The 20,867-nt window shown below is 37.2% G+C and overlaps 12 non-coding genes and 72 pseudogenes across 12 annotated transcripts; all 84 read right to left on the bottom strand.

Annotated features, from left to right (window-relative positions):
- Window positions 1-3,161: 3,161 nt before the first annotated feature.
- LOC146148725 (5S ribosomal RNA) lies at window positions 3,162-3,279 on the bottom strand (annotated as a pseudogene).
- A 64-nt stretch (window positions 3,280-3,343) lies between these two features.
- LOC146148726 (5S ribosomal RNA) lies at window positions 3,344-3,462 on the bottom strand (annotated as a pseudogene).
- Window positions 3,463-3,719: 257 nt separating this feature from the next.
- Window positions 3,720-3,838, bottom strand: LOC146148727 (5S ribosomal RNA; annotated as a pseudogene).
- Window positions 3,839-3,903: 65 nt separating this feature from the next.
- Window positions 3,904-4,022, bottom strand: LOC146148728 (5S ribosomal RNA; annotated as a pseudogene).
- Window positions 4,023-4,096: 74 nt separating this feature from the next.
- On the bottom strand, window positions 4,097-4,214 carry LOC146148729 (5S ribosomal RNA; annotated as a pseudogene).
- Window positions 4,215-4,288: 74 nt separating this feature from the next.
- On the bottom strand, window positions 4,289-4,407 carry LOC146148730 (5S ribosomal RNA; annotated as a pseudogene).
- Window positions 4,408-4,472: 65 nt separating this feature from the next.
- Window positions 4,473-4,590, bottom strand: LOC146148731 (5S ribosomal RNA; annotated as a pseudogene).
- A 65-nt stretch (window positions 4,591-4,655) lies between these two features.
- LOC146148732 (5S ribosomal RNA) lies at window positions 4,656-4,774 on the bottom strand (annotated as a pseudogene).
- Window positions 4,775-4,849: 75 nt separating this feature from the next.
- LOC146148733 (5S ribosomal RNA) lies at window positions 4,850-4,968 on the bottom strand (annotated as a pseudogene).
- Window positions 4,969-5,034: 66 nt separating this feature from the next.
- LOC146148734 (5S ribosomal RNA) lies at window positions 5,035-5,152 on the bottom strand (annotated as a pseudogene).
- A 64-nt stretch (window positions 5,153-5,216) lies between these two features.
- LOC146148735 (5S ribosomal RNA) lies at window positions 5,217-5,335 on the bottom strand. The gene has a single exon (XR_014496453.1). It is a non-coding gene; the product is annotated as a 5S ribosomal RNA (ribosomal RNA).
- Window positions 5,336-5,406: 71 nt separating this feature from the next.
- LOC146148736 (5S ribosomal RNA) lies at window positions 5,407-5,525 on the bottom strand. Its single transcript, XR_014497488.1, has one exon. It is a non-coding gene; the product is annotated as a 5S ribosomal RNA (ribosomal RNA).
- Window positions 5,526-5,589: 64 nt separating this feature from the next.
- LOC146148737 (5S ribosomal RNA) lies at window positions 5,590-5,708 on the bottom strand (annotated as a pseudogene).
- Window positions 5,709-5,772: 64 nt separating this feature from the next.
- Window positions 5,773-5,890, bottom strand: LOC146148738 (5S ribosomal RNA; annotated as a pseudogene).
- Window positions 5,891-5,955: 65 nt separating this feature from the next.
- On the bottom strand, window positions 5,956-6,074 carry LOC146148739 (5S ribosomal RNA; annotated as a pseudogene).
- A 75-nt stretch (window positions 6,075-6,149) lies between these two features.
- Window positions 6,150-6,268, bottom strand: LOC146148740 (5S ribosomal RNA; annotated as a pseudogene).
- Window positions 6,269-6,334: 66 nt separating this feature from the next.
- Window positions 6,335-6,452, bottom strand: LOC146148741 (5S ribosomal RNA; annotated as a pseudogene).
- Window positions 6,453-6,516: 64 nt separating this feature from the next.
- LOC146148742 (5S ribosomal RNA) lies at window positions 6,517-6,635 on the bottom strand (annotated as a pseudogene).
- Window positions 6,636-6,709: 74 nt separating this feature from the next.
- Window positions 6,710-6,828, bottom strand: LOC146148743 (5S ribosomal RNA). Its single transcript, XR_014497489.1, has one exon. It is a non-coding gene; the product is annotated as a 5S ribosomal RNA (ribosomal RNA).
- Window positions 6,829-6,892: 64 nt separating this feature from the next.
- On the bottom strand, window positions 6,893-7,011 carry LOC146148744 (5S ribosomal RNA; annotated as a pseudogene).
- A 64-nt stretch (window positions 7,012-7,075) lies between these two features.
- On the bottom strand, window positions 7,076-7,193 carry LOC146148745 (5S ribosomal RNA; annotated as a pseudogene).
- A 65-nt stretch (window positions 7,194-7,258) lies between these two features.
- Window positions 7,259-7,377, bottom strand: LOC146148746 (5S ribosomal RNA; annotated as a pseudogene).
- A 64-nt stretch (window positions 7,378-7,441) lies between these two features.
- LOC146148747 (5S ribosomal RNA) lies at window positions 7,442-7,560 on the bottom strand (annotated as a pseudogene).
- Window positions 7,561-7,809: 249 nt separating this feature from the next.
- Window positions 7,810-7,928, bottom strand: LOC146148748 (5S ribosomal RNA; annotated as a pseudogene).
- Window positions 7,929-8,184: 256 nt separating this feature from the next.
- LOC146148749 (5S ribosomal RNA) lies at window positions 8,185-8,304 on the bottom strand (annotated as a pseudogene).
- Window positions 8,305-8,370: 66 nt separating this feature from the next.
- LOC146148750 (5S ribosomal RNA) lies at window positions 8,371-8,489 on the bottom strand (annotated as a pseudogene).
- Window positions 8,490-8,554: 65 nt separating this feature from the next.
- On the bottom strand, window positions 8,555-8,673 carry LOC146148751 (5S ribosomal RNA; annotated as a pseudogene).
- A 65-nt stretch (window positions 8,674-8,738) lies between these two features.
- Window positions 8,739-8,857, bottom strand: LOC146148752 (5S ribosomal RNA; annotated as a pseudogene).
- A 247-nt stretch (window positions 8,858-9,104) lies between these two features.
- Window positions 9,105-9,223, bottom strand: LOC146148753 (5S ribosomal RNA; annotated as a pseudogene).
- Window positions 9,224-9,298: 75 nt separating this feature from the next.
- LOC146148754 (5S ribosomal RNA) lies at window positions 9,299-9,417 on the bottom strand (annotated as a pseudogene).
- Window positions 9,418-9,483: 66 nt separating this feature from the next.
- LOC146148755 (5S ribosomal RNA) lies at window positions 9,484-9,602 on the bottom strand (annotated as a pseudogene).
- Window positions 9,603-9,676: 74 nt separating this feature from the next.
- On the bottom strand, window positions 9,677-9,795 carry LOC146148756 (5S ribosomal RNA; annotated as a pseudogene).
- A 64-nt stretch (window positions 9,796-9,859) lies between these two features.
- On the bottom strand, window positions 9,860-9,977 carry LOC146148757 (5S ribosomal RNA; annotated as a pseudogene).
- A 65-nt stretch (window positions 9,978-10,042) lies between these two features.
- On the bottom strand, window positions 10,043-10,161 carry LOC146148758 (5S ribosomal RNA; annotated as a pseudogene).
- A 64-nt stretch (window positions 10,162-10,225) lies between these two features.
- On the bottom strand, window positions 10,226-10,343 carry LOC146148759 (5S ribosomal RNA; annotated as a pseudogene).
- Window positions 10,344-10,408: 65 nt separating this feature from the next.
- LOC146148760 (5S ribosomal RNA) lies at window positions 10,409-10,527 on the bottom strand. The gene has a single exon (XR_014498210.1). It is a non-coding gene; the product is annotated as a 5S ribosomal RNA (ribosomal RNA).
- A 66-nt stretch (window positions 10,528-10,593) lies between these two features.
- On the bottom strand, window positions 10,594-10,712 carry LOC146148761 (5S ribosomal RNA; annotated as a pseudogene).
- A 257-nt stretch (window positions 10,713-10,969) lies between these two features.
- LOC146148762 (5S ribosomal RNA) lies at window positions 10,970-11,088 on the bottom strand (annotated as a pseudogene).
- Window positions 11,089-11,154: 66 nt separating this feature from the next.
- On the bottom strand, window positions 11,155-11,273 carry LOC146148763 (5S ribosomal RNA; annotated as a pseudogene).
- A 65-nt stretch (window positions 11,274-11,338) lies between these two features.
- On the bottom strand, window positions 11,339-11,457 carry LOC146148764 (5S ribosomal RNA; annotated as a pseudogene).
- A 65-nt stretch (window positions 11,458-11,522) lies between these two features.
- On the bottom strand, window positions 11,523-11,641 carry LOC146148765 (5S ribosomal RNA; annotated as a pseudogene).
- Window positions 11,642-11,705: 64 nt separating this feature from the next.
- On the bottom strand, window positions 11,706-11,823 carry LOC146148766 (5S ribosomal RNA; annotated as a pseudogene).
- Window positions 11,824-11,888: 65 nt separating this feature from the next.
- On the bottom strand, window positions 11,889-11,997 carry LOC146148767 (5S ribosomal RNA; annotated as a pseudogene).
- Window positions 11,998-12,071: 74 nt separating this feature from the next.
- On the bottom strand, window positions 12,072-12,191 carry LOC146148768 (5S ribosomal RNA; annotated as a pseudogene).
- Window positions 12,192-12,255: 64 nt separating this feature from the next.
- On the bottom strand, window positions 12,256-12,374 carry LOC146148769 (5S ribosomal RNA; annotated as a pseudogene).
- Window positions 12,375-12,440: 66 nt separating this feature from the next.
- LOC146148770 (5S ribosomal RNA) lies at window positions 12,441-12,559 on the bottom strand (annotated as a pseudogene).
- A 258-nt stretch (window positions 12,560-12,817) lies between these two features.
- On the bottom strand, window positions 12,818-12,936 carry LOC146148771 (5S ribosomal RNA; annotated as a pseudogene).
- A 248-nt stretch (window positions 12,937-13,184) lies between these two features.
- On the bottom strand, window positions 13,185-13,303 carry LOC146148772 (5S ribosomal RNA; annotated as a pseudogene).
- Window positions 13,304-13,369: 66 nt separating this feature from the next.
- Window positions 13,370-13,488, bottom strand: LOC146148773 (5S ribosomal RNA; annotated as a pseudogene).
- Window positions 13,489-13,553: 65 nt separating this feature from the next.
- Window positions 13,554-13,672, bottom strand: LOC146148774 (5S ribosomal RNA; annotated as a pseudogene).
- Window positions 13,673-13,737: 65 nt separating this feature from the next.
- On the bottom strand, window positions 13,738-13,856 carry LOC146148775 (5S ribosomal RNA; annotated as a pseudogene).
- Window positions 13,857-14,103: 247 nt separating this feature from the next.
- Window positions 14,104-14,212, bottom strand: LOC146148776 (5S ribosomal RNA; annotated as a pseudogene).
- A 74-nt stretch (window positions 14,213-14,286) lies between these two features.
- On the bottom strand, window positions 14,287-14,406 carry LOC146148777 (5S ribosomal RNA; annotated as a pseudogene).
- Window positions 14,407-14,471: 65 nt separating this feature from the next.
- On the bottom strand, window positions 14,472-14,590 carry LOC146148778 (5S ribosomal RNA; annotated as a pseudogene).
- Window positions 14,591-14,655: 65 nt separating this feature from the next.
- Window positions 14,656-14,774, bottom strand: LOC146148779 (5S ribosomal RNA; annotated as a pseudogene).
- Window positions 14,775-14,840: 66 nt separating this feature from the next.
- On the bottom strand, window positions 14,841-14,959 carry LOC146148780 (5S ribosomal RNA; annotated as a pseudogene).
- Window positions 14,960-15,216: 257 nt separating this feature from the next.
- On the bottom strand, window positions 15,217-15,335 carry LOC146148781 (5S ribosomal RNA; annotated as a pseudogene).
- Window positions 15,336-15,401: 66 nt separating this feature from the next.
- Window positions 15,402-15,520, bottom strand: LOC146148782 (5S ribosomal RNA; annotated as a pseudogene).
- A 65-nt stretch (window positions 15,521-15,585) lies between these two features.
- LOC146148783 (5S ribosomal RNA) lies at window positions 15,586-15,694 on the bottom strand (annotated as a pseudogene).
- A 74-nt stretch (window positions 15,695-15,768) lies between these two features.
- Window positions 15,769-15,888, bottom strand: LOC146148784 (5S ribosomal RNA). The gene has a single exon (XR_014497691.1). It is a non-coding gene; the product is annotated as a 5S ribosomal RNA (ribosomal RNA).
- Window positions 15,889-16,136: 248 nt separating this feature from the next.
- LOC146148785 (5S ribosomal RNA) lies at window positions 16,137-16,255 on the bottom strand (annotated as a pseudogene).
- A 258-nt stretch (window positions 16,256-16,513) lies between these two features.
- Window positions 16,514-16,632, bottom strand: LOC146148786 (5S ribosomal RNA; annotated as a pseudogene).
- Window positions 16,633-16,880: 248 nt separating this feature from the next.
- Window positions 16,881-16,999, bottom strand: LOC146148787 (5S ribosomal RNA; annotated as a pseudogene).
- Window positions 17,000-17,065: 66 nt separating this feature from the next.
- Window positions 17,066-17,184, bottom strand: LOC146148788 (5S ribosomal RNA; annotated as a pseudogene).
- A 65-nt stretch (window positions 17,185-17,249) lies between these two features.
- On the bottom strand, window positions 17,250-17,368 carry LOC146148789 (5S ribosomal RNA; annotated as a pseudogene).
- A 65-nt stretch (window positions 17,369-17,433) lies between these two features.
- LOC146148790 (5S ribosomal RNA) lies at window positions 17,434-17,552 on the bottom strand (annotated as a pseudogene).
- A 65-nt stretch (window positions 17,553-17,617) lies between these two features.
- LOC146148791 (5S ribosomal RNA) lies at window positions 17,618-17,736 on the bottom strand (annotated as a pseudogene).
- A 64-nt stretch (window positions 17,737-17,800) lies between these two features.
- On the bottom strand, window positions 17,801-17,919 carry LOC146148792 (5S ribosomal RNA). Its single transcript, XR_014495083.1, has one exon. It is a non-coding gene; the product is annotated as a 5S ribosomal RNA (ribosomal RNA).
- A 64-nt stretch (window positions 17,920-17,983) lies between these two features.
- On the bottom strand, window positions 17,984-18,102 carry LOC146148793 (5S ribosomal RNA). Its single transcript, XR_014496565.1, has one exon. It is a non-coding gene; the product is annotated as a 5S ribosomal RNA (ribosomal RNA).
- A 64-nt stretch (window positions 18,103-18,166) lies between these two features.
- Window positions 18,167-18,285, bottom strand: LOC146148794 (5S ribosomal RNA; annotated as a pseudogene).
- A 74-nt stretch (window positions 18,286-18,359) lies between these two features.
- Window positions 18,360-18,478, bottom strand: LOC146148795 (5S ribosomal RNA; annotated as a pseudogene).
- A 74-nt stretch (window positions 18,479-18,552) lies between these two features.
- Window positions 18,553-18,670, bottom strand: LOC146148796 (5S ribosomal RNA; annotated as a pseudogene).
- Window positions 18,671-18,735: 65 nt separating this feature from the next.
- LOC146148797 (5S ribosomal RNA) lies at window positions 18,736-18,854 on the bottom strand (annotated as a pseudogene).
- A 64-nt stretch (window positions 18,855-18,918) lies between these two features.
- On the bottom strand, window positions 18,919-19,037 carry LOC146148798 (5S ribosomal RNA; annotated as a pseudogene).
- A 64-nt stretch (window positions 19,038-19,101) lies between these two features.
- Window positions 19,102-19,220, bottom strand: LOC146148799 (5S ribosomal RNA). The gene has a single exon (XR_014497570.1). It is a non-coding gene; the product is annotated as a 5S ribosomal RNA (ribosomal RNA).
- Window positions 19,221-19,284: 64 nt separating this feature from the next.
- Window positions 19,285-19,403, bottom strand: LOC146148800 (5S ribosomal RNA). Its single transcript, XR_014495769.1, has one exon. It is a non-coding gene; the product is annotated as a 5S ribosomal RNA (ribosomal RNA).
- Window positions 19,404-19,467: 64 nt separating this feature from the next.
- Window positions 19,468-19,585, bottom strand: LOC146148801 (5S ribosomal RNA; annotated as a pseudogene).
- Window positions 19,586-19,649: 64 nt separating this feature from the next.
- Window positions 19,650-19,768, bottom strand: LOC146148802 (5S ribosomal RNA; annotated as a pseudogene).
- Window positions 19,769-19,831: 63 nt separating this feature from the next.
- LOC146148803 (5S ribosomal RNA) lies at window positions 19,832-19,950 on the bottom strand. The gene has a single exon (XR_014497069.1). It is a non-coding gene; the product is annotated as a 5S ribosomal RNA (ribosomal RNA).
- Window positions 19,951-20,014: 64 nt separating this feature from the next.
- On the bottom strand, window positions 20,015-20,133 carry LOC146148804 (5S ribosomal RNA; annotated as a pseudogene).
- A 64-nt stretch (window positions 20,134-20,197) lies between these two features.
- LOC146148805 (5S ribosomal RNA) lies at window positions 20,198-20,316 on the bottom strand. Its single transcript, XR_014495439.1, has one exon. It is a non-coding gene; the product is annotated as a 5S ribosomal RNA (ribosomal RNA).
- Window positions 20,317-20,381: 65 nt separating this feature from the next.
- On the bottom strand, window positions 20,382-20,500 carry LOC146148806 (5S ribosomal RNA; annotated as a pseudogene).
- A 63-nt stretch (window positions 20,501-20,563) lies between these two features.
- Window positions 20,564-20,682, bottom strand: LOC146148807 (5S ribosomal RNA). The gene has a single exon (XR_014496971.1). It is a non-coding gene; the product is annotated as a 5S ribosomal RNA (ribosomal RNA).
- A 64-nt stretch (window positions 20,683-20,746) lies between these two features.
- Window positions 20,747-20,865, bottom strand: LOC146148808 (5S ribosomal RNA; annotated as a pseudogene).
- Between the last annotated feature and the right edge of the window lie 2 nt (window positions 20,866-20,867).

The raw sequence follows: 20,867 nt of genomic DNA on the forward strand, positions 1-20,867 counted from the left end.
GCAATTTAAGTGAAATGTGAGTGAAGTGTGGGCGAAATGTTGATTGAGTAAAATGTGATACTATTAAAATGAATCAAATGTGAGTAAAATGTGAGTGAAATGTAATTGAAATAAGAGTGAAAAATGAGCAAAATATAAAAGTGAGTAAAATGTGTGGACTATTAGTGAAATGTGAGTGATATGAGTGTTAAATGTGAGTGAAATTTTCGTTAAATATCTGAAATACTAAACGAGTAAAATGTATGTGAAATGTTAGTTAAATGTGAAATGCATAAAATGAGTGAAATTTGAATGAAATCTCAGTAAGATATGAGTAAAATGTGAGTGAATTGTGATTGAAATATGAGTAAAATGTGAGTAAAATATAAAAGTGAGTAAAATGTGCGAAATATTAGTGAAATGTGAGTGACTTGAGAGTGAAATATTTGAAACACAAAAAAATTGAAATGTGAGCAAAATTTGAGTGAAAAGTGTAAAATATTAAATGAGTAAAATGTGGGTGAAATGTGAGTGAAATGTGTGAAATATCGAATAAGTAATATGTAAGTGAAATGAGTGCATTGTGAGTGAAATGTGAGTAAAATGTTGGTGAAATATGATTAAAATTTGAGCGAAATCAGTGAAATGTGAAATGAGTGAAATGTGGGAGAAATGTATAACAAATGTGAGAGAAATGTGATATAAATGAGAGGGCAATGTTATTGTAATGTGAGAGAATATGAAAGAAATTTGAGTAAACATTCGTAAAATATGTGAAATGTGAAATTTGAGTTAAATGTGAGTGAAGTGTGAATGAAGTGTGGGTGAAATGTGAGTTAAATGTAAGTGAATTGTTAAATGTGTTAAATGGGTGTCATGTGAGTGAAATGTGAGCGACATGTTGAACGAGTGAAATCAGTGAAATGTGACTGAAATTTAAGTGTAATGTAAAATTGGTGAAATGTGAAAAGAGTGAGATGTGAGTGAAATGAGAGTGACATAAAAATCAGTGAAATGTGAGTGAAATTTAAGTGAAATGTGAGGGAAATATGAGAGAAATGTGAGGGAAATCTAAGTGAATTGTGAATGAAATGTGTGTGAAATGTGAGTGAATTGTGAGTGAAATATTCGTGAAATGTGAGAAATGTGACATGAATTAAATGTGAGTGAAATGTGATTGAATTGTGAGTGCAATATTAGTGAAATGTGAGCGAAATGTGAGCGAAATGTGGGAAATGTGAAATGAGTAAAATATGATAGAAATGTAAGTGAAATTTAAGTGAAATTTGAGTGAAATGTGAGAGTAATGTGAGATAAATGTGAGTTAAATGTGAGATAAATTTGAGTTAAATGTGAATTAAATGTAAATGAATTCTTAAATATGTTAATTGGGTGAAATGTGAGTGAAATGTGAGTCACATGAAAAACGAGTGAAATTGGTGAAATGTTTGTACAATTTAAGTGAAATATGACGGACATGTGAGATAAATGTGAGTGAAGTGTGGGCCAACTGTTGATTGAGTAAAATGAGTAAAATGTGAAATGAGTAAAATGAGTAAAATGAGTAAAATGAGTGAAATGAGTAAAATGTGAAATGAGTAAAATGTGAAATGAATAAAATGAATGAAATGTGAGTAAAATGTGAGTGAAATGTGTGGAATATTAATGAAATGTGAGTGATATAAGAGTGAAATATGTGAAACATGAAATAAATAAAATGTGTGCCAAATGTGAGTGAAAGGTGTAAAATATTAAATCAGTAAAATGTGGATGAAATGAGTGTAATGTGAGTGAAATGGGAGTGAAATTTGTGAAATATCAAATGAGTAAAATGTGAGTGAAAGGAGTGAAATGTGAATGAAACGTGACTGAAATGTAAAATGGGTGAAATTTGCAATGAGTGAGATGTGAGTGACATGTAAAATAAGTGAAAAGAGAGAAGTGAAATATTAGTGAAATGAAAAAGCGAAGTGTGATTGAAATGTTAGTGACTACTAAGAGAAATGTGAGCGAAATGTATGAAATGTAAAATGAGTGAAATGTTTGTAAACGAGTGAAACGTGAGTAAAATGTTAGTGAAATATAAGCGAAATTACAATAAAATTTGAGTGAAATGTGAGTAGAAGGTGAGTGAAATTTGATTGAAATGTGAGGGAAACATTAGTGAAATATAAGAAAAATGTGTAAAATGTGAAATTATTGAAATGTGAGTGAAATGTGAATGAAGCGTGGGTGAAATGTGAGTGAAATGAGTGAAATGTGACTGAAATGTGAGTGAAATGTAAAACGGTGAAATGTGAAAAGTGTGAGATGTGAGTGAAATGTGAGCGACATGTAAAATCAGTGAAATATGAGTGAAATATAAGTGAAATGTGAGGGAAATATGAGCGAAATGTGAGTGAAATCTAAGTGAAATGTGAATGAAATGTGTGTGAAATGTGAGTGAATTGTGAGTGAAATATTCGTGAAATATGTGAAATGTGACATGAATAAAATGTGAGTTGAATGTGATTGAAATGTGAGTGCCATATTAGTGAAATGTGAGCGAAATGTAAGCGAAATGTGAGCGAAATATGTGAAATGTGAAATGAGTAAAATGTGATAGAAATGTAAGTGAAATTTAAGTGAAATTTGAGTCAAATGGGAGATAAATGTGAGTTAAATGTGAGTTAAATGGAAGTGAATTGTTAAATGTGTTAAATGGGTGAAATGTGAGTGACATGTTAAACGAGTGAAATTAGTGAAATGTGAGTGCAATTTAAGTGAAATGTGAGGTAAATGTGAGATAAATGTGAGTGAAGTGTGGGCGAAATGTTGATTGAGTAAAATGTGAAATGAGTAAAATGAATCAAATGTGAGTAAAATGTGTGGACTATTAGTGAAATGTGAGTGATATGAGTGTGAAATATGTGGAACGTGAAATGAATGAAATCTGCGTGAAATGTGAGTGAAATGTTCGTTAAATATTTGAAATATTAAACGAGTAAAATGTATGTGTAATGTTAGTTTAATGTGAAATGCGTAAAATGAGTGAAATTTGAATGAAATGACAGTAAAATATGAGTAAAATGTGAGTGAAATTTGATTGAAATATGAGTAACCTGGTATGGTCGTAGGCAATATTGGTCACCATTTTTGGTCTAATCTATTTAAAAATGTTAAAACTTAAATAAATCATATTTTGCCAACGACAATTGGTATTCCTAGGCGGTCACCCATCCATATACTGACCAATCCCAAGGTTGTTTAAATTACGAGATCGGACGAGATCGGGTGCATTAACTTGGTATGGTCGTAGGCAGTATTACTCAACATTTTTTGGTCTAATCTATTTATAAATTAGAAACTTAAATAAATCATATTTTGCCTACGACATTTGGTATTCCTAGGCGGTCACCCATCCAAGTACTAACCAATCCCGACGTTGCTTAACTTCCGAGATCGGACGAGATCGGGTGCATTAAACATGGTATGGTCGTAACTAGTATCGGTCAACATTTTTTGGTCTAATCTATTTAAAAATTAGAAACTTAAATAAATCATATTTTGCCTTCGACATTTGGTATTCCTAGACGGTCACCAATTCAAGTACTGACCAATCCCGAAGTTGCTTAACTTACGAGATCGGAGGAGATCGGGTAAATTCAACGTGGTATGGCCGTATGCAGAATTGGTCAACATTTTTTGGTCTGAATTCTTTAAAAATGTAAACGATTAAATATATTTTAAAAATCATATTGTGCCTACGAAATTTGGTATTCCTAGGCGGTGTCCCATCCAAGTACCAACCAATCCCGAGGTTGCTTAACTTCCGAGATCGGACGAGATCGGGTAAATTCAACGTGGTATGGCCGTATGCAGAATTGGTCAACATTTTTTGGCCTAATCTATTTAAAAATGTTAAAACTTAAATAAATCCGATTTTGCCTACGACATTTGGTATTCCAACACGGTCACCAATTCAAGTACTGACCAATCCCGAAGTTGCTTAACTTACGAGATCGGAGGAGATCGGGTGCAATCAACCTGTTATGCTCATAGGCAGCATTGGTCAACATTTTTTGGTCTAAACTCTTTGAAAATGTAAACATTTATATATATTTAAAAAATAATAATTTGCCTACGACAATTGGTATTCCTAGGCGGTCACCCATCCAAGTACTAAGCAATCCCGGCGTTGTTTAACTTCCAAGATCGGACGAGAACGGGTGCATTTACCTGATATGGTCGTAGGCAGTATTGATCAACATTTTTTGGTCAAATCTATTTAAAAATGTGAACATTTGAATATATTTTTAAAATCATATTTTGCCTTCGACAATTGGTATTCCTAGGCGGTCACCCATCCAAGTACTAACCAATCCTGACGTTGCTTAACTTACGAGATCGGACGAGATCGGGTGCATTCAACCTGGTATGGTCGTAGCCATTTTTAGTCAACTTTTTTTGGTCTTATCTATTTAAAAATGTAAAAAATTAAATAAATCATATTTTGTCTACGACAATTGGTAGTCCTAGGCGGTCACCCATCCAAGTACTGACCAATCCCGAGGTTGCCTAACTTACGAGATCGGACGAGATCGGTTACATTAACCTGGTATGGTCGTAGGCAGTATTGCTCAACATTTTTAGGTCTAATCTATTTAAAAATGTGAAAACTTAAATAAATCATCTTTTGCCTACAACAATTGGTATTCCTAGGCAGTCACCCATCCAAATACTAACCAATCGCGACGTTGCTTTAGTTCCGAGATCGGACGAGATCGGGTGCATTAAACATGGTATGGTCTTTGGCAGTATTGCTCAACAATTTTTTGGTCTAAACTCTTTGAAAATGCAAACATTTATATATATTTTAAAAATCATACTTTGCCTACCACAATTGGTATTCCTAGACGGTCACCCATCCAAGTACTAACCAATCCCGACGTTGCTTAACTTACGAGATCGGAAGAGATCGGGTGCATTCGACCTGGTATGGTCGTAGGCACTATTGGTCAAAATTTTTTGGTCTAAACTCTATAAAAATTTAAACATATTTTAAAAATCATATTTTGCCTAAGACAATTGGTATTCCTAGACGGTCACCCATCCAAGTACTAACCAATCCCGACGTTGTTTAACTTCCGAGATCGGACGAGATCGGGTGCATTAACCTGGTATTGTCGTAGGCAGTATTGCTCAACATTTTTTGGTCTAATTTATTTAAAAATGTAAAAAATAAATAAATCATATTTTGCATACGACAATTGCTATTCCTAGGCGGTCACCCATCCAAGTACTAAACAATCCCGAGGTTTCTTAACTTCCGAGATCGGACGAGATCGGGTGCATTCAACCTGGTATGGTCGTAGGCAGTATTGGTCAACATTTTTTGGTCTAAACTCTTTGAAAATGTAAACATTTATAGATATTTTAAAAAAATTTTGCCTACGACAATTGGTATTCCTAGGCGGTCACCCATACAAGTACTAACCAATCCCGACGTTGCTTAACTTCCGAGATCGGACGAGATCGGGTGCATTAAACATGGTATGGTCGTAGCCAGTATTGGTCAACATTTTTTGGTCTAATCTATTTAAAAATTAGAAACCTAAATAAATCATATTTTGCCTACGACAATTGGTATTCCTAGGCGGTCACCCATCCAAGTACTAACCAATCCCGACTTTGCTTAACTTACGAGATCGGACGAGATCGGGAGCATTAAACGTGGAATGGTCGTAGGCAGTATTGTTCAACATTTTTTGGTCTAATCTATTTAAAAATTAGAAACCTAAATAAATCATATTTTGCCTACGACAATTGGTATTCCTAGGCGGTCACCCATCCAAGTACTGACCAATCCCGAGGTTGCCTAACTTACGAGATCGGACGAGATCGGGTACATTAACCTGGTATGGTCGTAGGCAGTATTGCTCAACATTTTTAGGTCTAATCTATTTAAAAATGTGAAAACTTAAATAAATCATCTTTTGCCTACAACAATTGGTATTCCTAGGCAGTCACCCATCCAAATACTAACCAATCGCGACGTTGCTTTAGTTCCGAGATCGGACGAGATCGGGTGCATTAAACATGGTATGGTCTTTGGCAGTATTGCTCAACAATTTTTTGGTCTAAACTCTTTGAAAATGCAAACATTTATATATATTTTAAAAATCATACTTTGCCTACCACAATTGGTATTCCTAGACGGTCACCCATCCAAGTACTAACCAATCCCGACGTTGCTTAACTTACGAGATCGGAAGAGATCGGGTGCATTCGACCTGGTATGGTCGTAGGCACTATTGGTCAAAATTTTTTGGTCTAAACTCTATAAAAATTTAAACATATTTTAAAAATCATATTTTGCCTGAGACAATTGGTATTCCTAGACGGTCACCCATCCAAGTACTAACCAATCCCGACGTTGTTTAACTTCCGAGATCGGACGAGATCGGGTGCATTAACCTGGTATTGTCGTAGGCAGTATTGCTCAACATTTTTTGGTCTAATCTATTTAAAAATGTAAAAAATAAATAAATCATATTTTGCATACGACAATTGCTATTCCTAGCCGGTCACCCATCCAAGTTCTAAACAATCCCGAGGTTTCTTAACTTCCGAGATCGGACGAGATCGGGTGCATTCAACCTGGTATGGTCGTAGGCAGTATTGGTCAACATTTTTTGGTCTAAACTCTTTGAAAATGTAAACATTTATAGATATTTTAAAAATCATATTTTGCCTACGACAATTGGTATTCCTAGGCGGTCACCCATACAAGTACTAACCAATCCCGACGTTGCTTAACTTCCGAGATCGGACGAGATCGGGTGCATTAAACATGGTATGGTCGTAGCCAGTATTGGTCAACATTTTTTGGTCTAATCTATTTAAAAATTAAAAACTTAAATAAATCATATTTTGCCTACGAAAATTGGTATTCGTAGGCGGTCACCCATCCACGTACTAACCAATCCCGACTTTGCTTAACTTACGAGATCGGACGAGATCGGGTGCATTAAACGTGCAATGGTCGTAGGCAGTATTGTTCAACATTTTTTGGTCTAATCTATTTAAAAATTAGAAACCTAAATAAATCATATTTTGCCTACGACAATTGGTATTCCTAGGCGGTCACCCATCCAAGTGCTGACCAATCCCAAGGTTGCTTAACTTACGAGATCGGACGAGATCGGGTGCATTAACCTGGTATGGTCGAAGGCACTATTGGTCAACATTTTTTGGTCTAATCTATTTAAAAACGTAAAAACTTAAATAAATCATATTTTGCCTACGACAATTGTTATTCCTAGGCGGTCACCCATCCAAGTAATAACCAATCCCGACGATGTTTAACTTACGAGATCGGAAGAGATCAGGTGCATTCAACCTGGTATGGTCGTAGGCAGTATTGGTCAACATTTTTTGGTCTAATCTATTTAAAAATTATAAACTTAAATAAATCATATTTTGCCTACGACAATTGCTATTCCTAGGCGGTCACCCATCCAAGTACTAAACAATCCCGACGTTGCTTAACTTACGAGATCGGACGAGATCGGTAGCATTAAACATGGTATGGTCGTAGGCAGTATTGCTCAACATTTTTTGGTTTAATCTATTTGAAAATCTAAAAACTTAAATAAATCATATGTTGCCTACGACAAATGATATTACTAGGCGGTCACCCATCCAAATACTAACCAATCCCGACGTTGCTTAACTTCCGAGAACGGACGAGATCGGGTCATTAAACATGGTACGGTCTTCGGTAATATTGGTCAACATTTTTTGGTCTAATCTATTTAAAAATGTAAACATATTTTAAAAATCATATTTTGCCTATGACAATTGGTATTCCTAGGCGGTCACCCATCCAAGTACTAACCAATCCTGACGTTGCTTAACTTACGAGATCGGACGAGATCGGTAGCATTAAACATGGTATGGTCGTAGGCAGTATTGCTCAACATTTTTGGTTTAATCTATTTGAAAATATAAAAACTTAAATAAATCATATGTTGCCTACGACAATTGATATTACTAGGCGGTCACCCATCCAAATACTAACCAATCCCGACGTTGCTTAACTTTCGAGATCGGACGAGATCGGGTCATTAAACATGGTACGGTCTTCGGTAGTATTGGTCAACATTTTTTGGTCTAATCTCTTTGAAAATTTAAACATTTATATATATTTTAAAAATCATATTTTGCCTACGACAATTGGTATTCCTAGGCGGTCACCCATCCAAGTACTAAGCAATCCCGACGTTGCTTAACTTCCGAGATCGGACGAGATCGGGTGCATTAATACATGGTATGTTCGTAGACAGTATTGGTCAACATTTTTTGGTCTAAGATATTTAAAAATGTAAACATATTTTAAAAATCATATTTTGCCTATGACAATTGGTATTCCTAGGCGGTCACCCATCCAAGTACTAACCAATCCTGACGTTGCTTAACTTACGAGATCGGACGATATCGGGTGCATTCAACCTGGCAGGGTCGTAGGCAGTATTGCTCAACATTTTTTGGTCTAATATATTTTAAAATCTAGAAACTTAAATAAATCATATGTTGCCTACGACAATTTGTATTCCTAGGCGGTCACCAATCCAAGTACTGACCAATCCCGACGTTGCTTAACTTACGAGCCCGGACGAGATCGGGAGCATTCAACCTGTTATGGTCGTAGGCAGCATTCGTCAACATTTTTTGGTCTAATCTATTTAAAAATGTATAAACTTAAATAAATCATATTTTGCCAACGACAATTGGTATTCCTAGGCGGTCACCCATCCAAGTACTAACCAATCCCGACGTTGCTTAACTTCCGATATCGGACGAGATCGGGTGCATTAAACATGGTATTGTCGTAGGCATCATTGGTCAACATTTTTTGGTCTAATCTATTTAAAAATTATAAACTTAAATAAATCATCTTTTGCCTACGACAATTGGCCTTCCTAGGCGGTCACCCATCCAAGTACTGACCAATCACGACGTTGCTTAACTTACGAGATCGGACGAGATTGGGTACATTAACCTGGTATGGTCGTAGTCAGTATTGGTCAACATTTTTTGGTCTTATCTATTTAAAAATGTAAAAACTTAAATAAATCATATTTTGCCTACGACAATTGGTATTCCTAGGCGGTCACCCATCCAAGTACTTACCAATCCCGACGTTGCTTTACTTCCGAGATCGGACGAGATCGGGTGCATTAAACATGGCATGGTCTTTGGCAGTATTGCTCAACAATTTTTTGGTCTAAACTCTTTGAAAATGCAAACATTTATATATATTTTAAAAATCATACTTTGCCTACCACAATTGGTATTCCTAGACGGTCACCCATCCAAGTACTAACCAATCCCGACGTTGCTTAACTTACGAGATCGGAAGAGATCGGGTGCATTCGACCTGGTATGGTCGTAGGCAGTATTGGTCAAAATTTTTTGGTCTAAACTCTATAAAAATTTAAACATATTTTAAAAATCATATTTTGCCTAAGACAATTGGTATTCCTAGACGGTCACCCATCCAAGTACTAAACAATCCCGAGGTTTCTTAACTTCCGAGATCGGACGAGATCGGGTGCATTCAACCTGATATGGTCGTAGGCAGTATTGGTCAACATTTTTTGGTCTAAACTCTTTGAAAATGTAAAAATTTATAGATATTTTAAAAATAATATTTTGCCTACGACAATTGGTATTCCTAGGCGGTCACCCATACAAGTACTAACCAATCCCGACGTTGCTTAACTTCCGAGATCGGACGAGATCGGGCAAATTAAACATGGTATGGTCGTAGCCAGTATTGGTCAACATTTTTTGGTCTAATATATTTAAAAATTAAAAACTTAAATAAATCATATTTTGCCTACGAAAATTGGTATTCGTAGGCGGTCACCCATCCACGTACTAACCAATCCCGACTTTGCTTAACTTACGAGATCGGACGAGATCGGGTGCATTAACCTGGTATGGTCGAAGACACTATTGGTCAACATTTTTTGGTCTAATCTATTTAAAAACGTAAAAACTTAAATAAATCATATTTTGCCTACGACAATTGGTATTCCTAGGCGGTCACCCATCCAAGTAATAACCAATCCCGACGATGTTTAACTTACGAGATCGGAAGAGATCGGGTGCATTCAACCTGGTATGGTCGTAGGCAGTATTGGTCAACATTTTTTGGTCTAATCTATTTAAAAATTATAAACTTAAATAAATCATATTTTGCCTACGACAATTGCTATTCCTAGGCGGTCACCCATCCAAGTACTAAACAATCCCGAAGTTGCTTAACTTCCGAGATGGGACGAGATAGGGAGCATTAACCTGGTATGGTCGTAGGCAGTATTGCTCAACATTTTTTGGTCTAATCTATTTGAAAATCTAAAAACTTAAATAAATCATATTTTGCCTACGACAATTGGTATTCCTAGGCGGTCACCCATCCAAGTACTAACCAATCCCGACGTTGCTTAACTTCCGAGAACGGACGAGATCGGGTGCATTAAACATGGTATGTTCGTAGGCAGTATTGGTCAACATTTTTTGGTCTAATCTATTTAAAAATGTAAACATATTTTAAAAATCATATTTTGCCTATGACAATTGGTATTCCTAGGCGGTCACCCATCCAAGTACTAACCAATCCTGACGTTGCTTAACTTACGAGATCGGACGAGATCGGTAGCATTAAACATGGTATGGTCGTAGGCAGTATTGCTCAACATTTTTTGGTTTAATCTATTTGAAAATCTAAAAACTTAAATAAATCATATGTTGCCTACGACAATTGATATTACTAGGCGGTCACCCATCCAAATACTAACCAATCCCGACGTTGCTTAACTTTCGAGATCGGACGAGATCGGGTCATTAAACATGGTACGGTCTTCGGTAGTATTGGTCAACATTTTTTGGTCTAATCTCTTTGAAAATCTAAACATTTATATATATTTTAAAAATCATATTTTGCCTACGACAATTGGTATTCCTAGGCGGTCACCCATCCAAGTACTAAGCAATCCCGACGTTGCTTAACTTCCGAGATCGGACGAGATCGGGTGCATTAAACATGGTATGTTCGTAGACAGTATTGGTCAACATTTTTTGGTCTAAGATATTTAAAAATGTAAACATATTTTAAAAATCATATTTTGCCTATGACAATTGGTATTCCTAGGCGGTCACCCATCCAAGTACTAACCAATCCTGACGTTGCTTAACTTACGAGATCGGACGATATCGGGTGCATTCAACCTGGCAGGGTCGTAGGCAGTATTGCTCAACATTTTTTGGTCTAATCTATTTTAAAATCTAGAAACTTAAATAAATCATATGTTGCCTACGACAATTTGTATTCCTAGGCGGTCACCAATCCAAGTACTGACCAATCCTGACGTTGCTTAACTTACGAGCCCGGATGAGATCGGGAGCATTCAACCTGTTATGGTCGTAGGCAGCATTCGTCAACATTTTTTGGTCTAATCTATTTAAAAATGTATAAACTTAAATAAATCATATTTTGCCAACGACAATTGGTATTCCTAGGAGGTCACCAATCCAAGTACTAACCAATCCCGACGTTGCTTAACTTCCGATATCGAACGAGATCGGGTGCACTAAACATGGTATTGTCGTAGGCATCATTGGTCAACATTTTTTGGTCTAATCTATTTAAAAATTATAAACTTAAATAAATCATCTTTTGCCTACGACAATTGGCATTCCTTGGCGGTCACCCATCCAAGTACTGACCAATCCCGACGTTGCTTAACTTACGAGATCGGACGAGATTGGGTACATTAACCTGGTATGGTCGTAGTCAGTATTGGTCAACATTTTTTGGTCTTATCTATTTAAAAATGTAAAAACTTAAATAAATCATATTTTGCCTACGACAATTGGTATTCCTAGGCGGTCACCCATCCAAGTACTTACCAATCCCGACGTTGCTTAACTTCCGAGATCGGGTGCATTCAACCAGGTATGGTCGTAGGCAATATTGGTCAACATTGTTTGGTCTAAACTCTTTGAAAATGCAAACATTTATATATATATTAAAAATCATATTTTGCCTACGACAAATTGGTAATCCAACGAGGTCACCCATCCAAGTACTAACCAATCCCGACGTTGCTTAACTTCCGAGATCGGACAAGATCGGGTGCATTAAACATGGTATTGTCGTAGGCATCATTGGTCAACATTTTTTGGTCTAATCTATTTAAAAATTAGAAACTTAAATAAATCATATTTTGCCTACGACAATTGGTATTCCTAGGCGGACACCCATCCAAGTACTAACCAATCTCGACGTTGATAAACTTACGAGATTTGACGAGATCGGGTGCATTAAACATGGTATGATCGTAGGCAGTATTGGTCAACATTTTTTGTCCTTAACTCTTTAAAAATGTAAACATGTTTTAAAAATCATATTTTGCCTATGACAATTGCTATTCCTAGGCGGTCACCCATCCAAGTACTAAACAATCCCGAGGTTGCTTAACTTCCGAGATCGGACGAGATCGGTAGCATTAAACATGGTATGGTCGTAGGCAGTATTGCTCAACATTTTTTGTTTTAATCTATTTGAAAATCTAAAAACTTAAATAAATCATATGTTGCCTACGACAATTGATATTACTAGGCGGTCACCCATCCAAATACTAACCAATCCCGACGTTGCTTAACTTTCGAGATCGGACGAGATAGGGGGCATTAAACATGGTACGGTCTTCGGCAGTATTGGTCAACATTTTTTGGTCTAATCTCTTTGAAAATGTAAACATTTATATATATTTTAAAAATCATATTTTGCCTACGACAATTGGTATTCCTAGGCGGTCACCCATCCAAGTACTAACCAATCCTGACGTTGCTTAACTTACGAGATCGGACGAGATCGGGTGCATTCAACCTGGTAGGGTCGTAGGCAGTATTGCTCAACATTTTTTGGTCTAATCTATTTTAAAATCTAGAAACTTAAATAAATCATATGTTGCCTACGACAATTTGCATTCCTAGGCGGTCACCCATCCAAGTACTGACCAATCCATACGTTGCTTAACTTACGATATCGGACGAGATTGGGTACATTAACCTGGTATGGTCGTACGCAGTGTTGGTCAACATTTTTTGGACTAATCTATTTAAAAATGTAGAAACTTAAATAAATCATATTTTGCCTACGACAATTGGTATTCCTAGGCGGTCACCCATCCAAGTACTAACCAATCCCGACGTGGCTTAACTTCCGAGAACGGACGAGATCGGGTGCATTAAACATGGTATGTTCGTAGGCAGTATTGGTCAACATTTTTTGGTCTAATCTATTTAAAAATGTAAACATATTTTAAAAATCATATTTTGCCTATGACAATTGGTATTCCTAGGCGGTCACCCATCCAAGTACTAACCAATCCTGACGTTGCTTAACTTACGAGATCGGACGAGATCGGGTGCATTCAACCTGGTAGGGTCGTAGGCAGTATTGCTCAACATTTTTTGGTCTAATCTATTTTAAAATCTAGAAACTTAAATAAATCATATGTTGCCTACGACAATTTGTATTCCTAGGCGGTCACCAATCCAAGTACTGACCAATCCCGACGTTGCTTAACTTACGAGCCCGGACGAGATCGGGTGCATTCAACCTGTTATGGTCGTAGGCAGCATTCGTCAACATTTTTTGGTCTAATCTATTTAAAAATGTAAAAACTTAAATAAATCATATTTTGACCACGACAATTGGTATTCCTAGGCGGTCACCCATCCAAGTACTTACCAATCCCGACGTTGCTTAACTTCCGATATCGGACGAGATCGTGTGCATTAAACATGGTATTGTCGTAGGCATCATTGGTCAACATTTTTTGGTCTAATCTATTTAAAAATTATAAACTTAAATAAATCATCTTTTGCCTACGACAATTGACATTCCTAGGCGGTCACCCATCCAAGTACTGACCAATCCCGACGTTGCTTAACTTACGAGATCGGACGAGATTGGGTACATTACCCTGGTATGGTCGTATTCAATATTGGTCAACATTTTTTGGTCTTATCTATTTAAAAATGTAAAAACTTAAATAAATCATATTTTGCCTACGTCAATTGGTATTCCTAGGCGGTCACCCATCCAAGTACTTACCAATCCCGACGTTGCTTTACTTCCGAGATCGGGTGAATTCAACCAGGTATGGTCGTGGGCAGTATTGGTCAACATTGTTTGGTCTAAACTCTTTGAAAATGGAAACATTTATATATATTTTAAAAATCATATTTTGCCTACGACAAATTGGTATTCCAACGAGATCACCCATCCAAGTACTAACCAATCCTGACGTTGCTTAACTTACGAGATCGGACGAGATCGGGTGCATTCAACCTTGTATGGTCGTAGGCATTATTGGTCAACATTTTTTGGTCTTATCTATTTAAAAATGTAAAAACTTAAATAAATCATATTTTGCCTACGATAATTTTTATTCCTAGGCGGTCACCAATTCAAGTACAGACCAATCCCGACGTTGTTTAACTTACGAGATCGGACGAGATCGGGTTCATTCAACCTGGTATGGTCGTAGGCATCATTGGTCAACATTTTTTGGTCTTATCTATTTAAAAATGTAAAAACTTAAATAAATCATATTTTGCCAACGACAATTGGTATTCCTAGGCGGTCACCCATCCAAGTACTGACCAATCCCGACGTTGCTTAACTTCCGAGAACGGACGAGATCGGGTGCATTAAACATGGTATGTTCGTAGGCAGTATTGGTCAACATTTTTTGGTCTAATCTATTTAAAAATGTAAACATATTTTAAAAATCATATTTTGCCTATAACAATTGGTATTCCTAGGCGGTCACCCATCCAAGTACTAACCAATCCTGACGTTGCTTAACTTACGAGATCGGACGAGATCGGTAGCATTAAACATGGTATGGTCGTAGGCAGTATTGCTCAACATTTTTTGGTTTAATCTATTTGAAAATCTAAAAACTTAAATAAATCATATGTTGCCTACGACAATTGATATTACTAGGCGGTCACCCATCCAAATACTAACCAATCCCGACGTTGCTTAACTTTCGAGATCGGACGAGATCGGGTCATTAAACATGGTACGGTCTTCGGTAGTATTGGTCAACATTTTTTGGTCTAATCTCTTTGAAAATCTAAACATTTATATATATTTTAAAAATCATATTTTGCCTACGACAATTGGTATTCCTAGGCGGTCACCCATCCAAGTACTAAGCAATCCCGACGTTGCTTAACTTCCGAGATCGGACGAGATCGGGTGCATTAAACATGGTATGTTCGTAGACAGTATTGGTCAACATTTTTTGGTCTAAGATATTTAAAAATGTAAGCATATTTTAAAAATCATATTTTGCCTATGACAATTGGTATTCCTAGGCGGTCACCCATCCAAGTACTAACCAATCCTGACGTTGCTTAACTTCCGAGATCGGACGATATCGGGTGCATTCAACCTGGCAGGGTCGTAGGCAGTATTGCTCAACATTTTTTGGTCTAATCTATTTTAAAATCTAGAAACTTAAATAAATCATATGTTGCCTACGACAATTTGTATTCCTAGGCGGTCACCCATCCAAGAACTTACCAATCCCGACGTTGCTTAACTTCCGAGATCGGGTGCATTCAACCAGGTATGGTCGTAGGCAATATTGGTCAACATTGTTTGGTCTAAACTCTTTGAAAATGCAAACATTTATATATATATTAAAAATCATATTTTGCCTACGACAAATTGGTAATCCAACGAGGTCACCCATCCAAGTACTAACCAATCCCGACGTTGCTTAACTTCCGAGATCGGACGAGATCGGGTGCATTAAACATGGTATTGTCGTAGGCATCATTGGTCAACATTTTTTGGTCTAATCTATTTAAAAATTAGAAACTTAAATAAATCATATTTTGCCTACGACAATTGGTATTCCTAGGCGGACACCCATCCAAGTACTAACCAATCTCGACGTTGATAAACTTACGAGATTTGACGAGATCGGTGCATTAATCATGGTATGATCGTAGGCAGTATTGGTCAACATTTTTTGTCCTTAACTCTTTAAAAATGTAAACATGTTTTAAAAATCATATTTTGCCTATGACAATTGCTATTCCTAGGCGGTCACCCATCCAAGTACTAAACAATCCCGAGGTTGCTTAACTTCCGAGATCGGACGAGATCGGTAGCATTAAACATGGTATGGTCGTAGGCAGTATTGCTCAACATTTTTTGTTTTAATCTATTTGAAAATCTAAAAACTTAAATAAATCATATGTTGCCTACGACAATTGATATTACTAGGCGGTCACCCATCCAAATCCTAACCAATCCCGACGTTGCTTAACTTTCGAGATCGGACGAGATAGGGGGCATTAAACATGGTACGGTCTTCGGCAGTATTGGTCAACATTTTTTGGTCTAATCTCTTTGAAAATGTAAACATTTATATATATTTTAAAAATCATATTTTGCCTACGACAATTGGTATTCCTAGGCGGTCACCCATCCAAGTACTAACCAATCCTGACGTTGCTTAACTTACGAGATCGGACGAGATCGGGTGCATTCAACCTGGTAGGGTCGTAGGCAGTATTGCTCAACATTTTTTGGTCTAATCTATTTTAAAATCTAGAAACTTTAATAAATCATATGTTGCCTACGACAATTTGTATTCCTAGGCGGTCACCCATCCAAGTACTGACCAATCCATACGTTGCTTAACTTACGATATCGGACGAGATTGGGTACATTAACCTGGTATGGTCGTACGCAGTGTTGGTCAACATTTTTTGGACTAATCTATTTAAAAATGTAGAAACTTAAATAAATCATATTTTGCCTACGACAATTGGTATTCCTAGGCGGTCACCCATCCAAGTACTAACCAATCCCGACGTGGCTTAACTTCCGAGAACGGACGAGATCGGGTGCATTAAACATGGTATGTTCGTAGGCAGTATTGGTCAACATTTTTTGGTCTAATCTATTTAAAAATGTAAACATATTTTAAAAATCATATTTTGCCTATGACAATTGGTATTCCTAGGCGGTCACCCATCCAAGTACTAACCAATCCTGACGTTGCTTAACTTACGAGATCGGACGAGATCGGGTGCATTCAACCTGGTAGGGTCGTAGGCAGTATTGCTCAACATTTTTTGGTCTAATCTATTTTAAAATCTAGAAACTTAAATAAATCATATGTTGCCTACGACAATTTGTATTCCTAGGCGGTCACCAATCCAAGTACTGACCAATCCCGACGTTGCTTAACTTACGAGCCCGGACGAGATCGGGTGCATTCAACCTGTTATGGTCGTAGGCAGCATTCGTCAACATTTTTTGGTCTAATCTATTTAAAAATGTAAAAACTTAAATAAATCATATTTTGACCACGACAATTGGTATTCCTAGGCGGTCACCCATCCAAGTACTAACCAATCCCGACGTTGCTTAACTTCCGATATCGGACGAGATCGTGTGCATTAAACCTGGTATTGTCGTAGGCATCATTGGTCAACATTTTTTGGTCTAATCTATTTAAAAATGTAAAAACTTAAATAAATCATATTTTGCCTACGATAATTTTTATTCCTAGGCGGTCACCAATTCAAGTACAGACCAAACCCGACGTTGCTTAACTTCCGAGATCGGACGAGATCGGGTGCATTCAACCTGGTATGGTCGTAGTCAGTATTGGTCAACATTTATGGTCTAATCTATTTAAAAATATAAAAACTTAAATAAATCATATTGTGCCTACGACAATTGGTATTCCCAGGCGGTCACCCATCCAAGTACTAACCAATCCCCACGTTGCTTAACTTCCGAGATCGGACGAGATCGGGTGCATTCAACCTGGTATGGTCGTAGTCAGTATTGGTCAACATTTATGGTCTAATCTATTTAAAAATGTAAAAACTTAAATAAATCATATTGTGCCTACGACAATTGGTATTCCTAGGCGGTCACCCATCCAAGTACTAACCAATCCCGACGTTGCTTAACATCCGAGATCGGACGAGATCGGGTGCATTCAACCTGGTATGGTCGTAAGCAGTTTTTCTCAACATTTTATGTCTAATCTAATTAAAAAAGTAAAAACTTAAATAAATCATATTTTGCCTACGACAATTGGTATTCCTAGGCGTTCACCCATCCAAGTGCCAACCAATCCCGACGTTGCTTAACTTCCGAGATCGGACGAGATCGGGTGCATTCAACCTGGTATGGTCGTAGACAGTATTGGTCAACATTTTTTGGTATGAATTCTTTAAAAATGTAAACGATTAAATATATTTTAAAAATCACATTTTGCCTATGACAGTTGGAATTCCTAGGCGGTCAACCATCCAAGTACTAACCAATCCCGATATTGCTTAACTTCCGAGATCGGACGAGTTCGTGTGCGTTCAACCTGGTATGGTCGTAGGCAGTATTGGTCAACATTTTTTGGTCTGAACTCTTTAAAAATGTAAACATTTAAATATATTTTTAAAATCATATTTTGACTTCGACAATTGGTATTCCTAGGCGGTCACCCATCCAAGCACTAACCAATCCTGACGTTGTTTAACTTGCGAGATCGGACGAGATCGGTGCATTCAACCTGGTATGGTCGTAGGCATTATTGGTCAACATTTTTTGGTCTTATCTATTTAAAAATGTAAAAACTTAAATAAATCATATTTTGCCTACGATAATTTGTATTCCTAGGCGGTCACCAATTCAAGTACAGACCAATCCCGACGTTGTTTAACTTACGAGATCGGACGAGATCGGGTGCATTAAACATGGTATTGTCGTAGGCATCATTGGTCAACATTTTTTGGTCTAATCTATTTAAAAATTATAAACTTAAATAAATCATCTTTTGCCTACGACAATTGGCATTCCTAGGCGGTCACCCATCCAAGTACTAACCAATGCCGACGTTGCTTAACTTCCGAGATTGGACGAGATCGGGTGCATTCAAAATGGTATGGTCGTAGACAGTATTGGTCAACATTTATGGTATAATCTATTTAAAAATGTAAAAACTTAAATAAATCATCTTTTGCCTACGACAATTGGCATTCCTAGGCGGTCACCCATCCAAGTACTAACCAATCCCGACGTTGCTTAACATCCGAGATCGGACGAGATCGGGTGCATTCAACCTGGTATGGTCGTAAGCAGTTTTTCTCAACATTTTATGTCTAATCTAATTAAAAAAGTAAAAACTTAAATAAATCATATTTTGCCTACGACAATTGGTATTCCTAGGCGGTCACCCATCCAAGTACTAACCAATCCCGACGTTGCTTAACTTCCGAGATCGGACGAGATCGGGTGCATTCAACCTGGTATGGTCGTAGTCAGTATTGGTCAACATTTATGGTCTAATCTATTTAAAAATGTAAAAACTTAAATAAATCATATTGTGCCTACGACAATTGGTATTCCTAGGCGGTCACCCATCCAAGTACTAACCAATCCCCACGTTGCTTAACTTCCGAGATCGGACGAGATCGGTGCATTCAAGCTGGTATGGTCGTAGTCAGTATTGATCAACATTTATGGTCTAATCTATTTAAAAATGTAAAAACTTAAATAAATCATATTGTGCCTACGACAATTGGTATTCCTAGGCGGTCACCCATCCAAGTACTAACCAATCCCGACGCTGCTTAACATCCGAGATCGGACGAGATCGGGTGCATTTAACCTGGTATGGTCGTAAGCAGTTTTTCTCAACATTTTATGTCTAATCTAATTAAAAAATAAAAACTTAAATAAATCATATTTTGCCTACGACAATTGGTATTCCTAGGCGGTCACCCATCCAAGTACCAACCAATCCCGACGTTGCTTAACTTCCGAGATCGGACGAGATCGGGTGCATTCAACCTGGTATGGTCGTAGTCAGTATTGGTCAACATTTATGGTCTAATCTATTTAAAAATGTAAAAACTTAAATATAACATATTGTGCCTACGACAATTGGTATTCCTAGGCGGTCACCCATCCAAGTACTAACAAATGCCGACATTGCTTAACTTCCGAGATCGGACGAGATCGGGTGCATTCAAAATGGTATGGTCGTAGAAAGTATTGGTCAACATTTATGGTATAATCTATTTAAAAATGTAAAAACTTAAATAAATCATATTGTGCCTACGACAATTGGTATTCCTAGGCGGTCACCCATCCAAGTACTAACCAATCCCGAAGTTGCTTAACTTCCGAGATCGGACGAGATCGGGTGCATTCAACCTGGTATGGTCGTAGCCAGTATTGGTCAACATATTTTGGTCTAATCTATTTAAAAATGTAAAAATTGAAATAAAACATATTGTGCCTACGACAATTGGTATTCCTAGGCGGTCACACATCCAAGTACTAACCAATCCCGACGCTGCTTAACATCCGAGATCGGACGAGATCGGGTGCATTCAACCTGGTATGGTCGTAAGCAGTTTTTCTCAACATTTTATGTCTAATCTAATTAAAAAATAAAAACTTAAATAAATCATATTTTGGCTACGACAATTGGTATTCCTAGGCGGTCACCCATCCAAGTACCAACCAATCCCGACGTTGCTTAACTTCCGAGATCGGACGAGATCGGGTGTATTCAACCTGGTATGGTCGTAGTCAGTATTGGTCAACATTTATGGTCTAATCTATTTAAAAATGTAAAAACTTAAATAAAACATATTGTGCCTACGACAATTGGTATTCCTAGGCGGTCACCCATCCAAGTACTAACCAATGCCGACGTTGCTTAACTTCCGAGATCGGACGAGATCGGGTGCATTCAAAATGGTATGGTCGTAGAAAG

This window comes from Ascidiella aspersa, chromosome 4 (assembly GCF_963924565.1).
Source record: "Ascidiella aspersa chromosome 4, kaAscAspe10.2, whole genome shotgun sequence".
Taxonomy (NCBI): Eukaryota; Metazoa; Chordata; class Ascidiacea; order Phlebobranchia; family Ascidiidae; genus Ascidiella; species Ascidiella aspersa.